Below are 1,140 nucleotides of genomic sequence, written 5' to 3'. Positions count from 1 at the left end.
GCGCAGGGTGTAAGCCCAAGCACGCGGTGGTGTCACGGGAGAAGATCGCGGGCTATGCCGAGCCGAGCACAGACAGCACGGCCCGCAGGGGAGCGGCTGTGCCCGGGGTACACACACGCGGCCACGCGGCCCTGCCCTTGTGCGGAGGTCACTGCCGGTGGGAGGGGAGCGCTGGGACGAATGGGAGAGACGGAGAAAAGAAAGAAAAAAAAACCCAAAAATTATCCCGCTGGCCCGTACGGGGATCGAACCCGCGACCTTGGCGTTATTAGCACCACGCTCTAACCAACTGAGCTAACCGGCCCGCTGATTTACGTGCCGCCACCAGCGTATGTAAGGGCGAGCTGCTCCGTCCCGGCTGGGCCAGGGGCACGGCCAGCGGCACCAGAGTTCTGCTCGCCCCACGGCTGCACTGGGGCTGAGCCCACGCGGGGGGAGCACACGCTTAACTCACCAGAAAACCAGCAAGGACTCTGCCCTGCATAGAAATGCAGCGCCCGGGAGGTAACAACCACAAGACGCGATCACAACTTCACCTCTTAAGTCAATAGGGTAATGCTTCTTCAAGCTTTCTAGGGTGTGATTCCAGTTTCGCTTCGTTAAAATGCTTGAGCATTTTTTAAAGCAGTTACTTTACTTACTTAGGATCTTAGTCTGCATGGACAAACTAAGTGAGACACTGGCACAGGTTGGCCAGGGAGGCTGTGGCTGCCCCAACCCCTGCAGGGTTTAGGATCAAAATGGACGTAGTCTTTTTTTTTGGGAGGTGTCCCTGCCCAGGGCAGGAGGGGCTGGGACTAGATGATTTTTAAGGTCCATTCCAACCCCTAAAATTCCACGATTCTATGACAAACGATTCGCCTTTTCCTAGTAGTTTGATTTTTCCTACACACGCAGCATTTAAAAGACAAATTTCTTCTCAGCGTTGAAGCTGCGTTAAAAACACAGGATGTCTGTTCAGCGAGAGGCAAACACCGCGGGGGCAGACGACACACCTCTCCAAAGCGCAGGTTTTTGGAGACCGGCTCAGTGCGGAGGGCACGGGATGCCCTCCAGCCCGGGAGCCGGCGGTGGTACCCTGCATTGCCCGGCACAGCCCGCACCGCAGTGACGCGCGGGATCCGCCAGGGATCAGCCCAT

At 57.2% G+C, this 1,140-nt stretch overlaps 1 non-coding gene across 1 annotated transcript; it reads right to left on the bottom strand.

Annotated features, from left to right (window-relative positions):
• Window positions 1-230: 230 nt before the first annotated feature.
• Window positions 231-304, bottom strand: TRNAI-AAU. Its single transcript has one exon. It is a non-coding gene; the product is annotated as a tRNA-Ile (tRNA).
• Between the last annotated feature and the right edge of the window lie 836 nt (window positions 305-1,140).

Source organism: Acanthisitta chloris, unplaced genomic scaffold (genome assembly GCF_000695815.1).
Source record: "Acanthisitta chloris isolate BGI_N310 unplaced genomic scaffold, ASM69581v1 scaffold13702, whole genome shotgun sequence".
In the NCBI taxonomy this organism is placed as follows: Eukaryota; Metazoa; Chordata; class Aves; order Passeriformes; family Acanthisittidae; genus Acanthisitta; species Acanthisitta chloris.
This window is presented reverse-complemented; position numbering and strand designations above follow the sequence as displayed.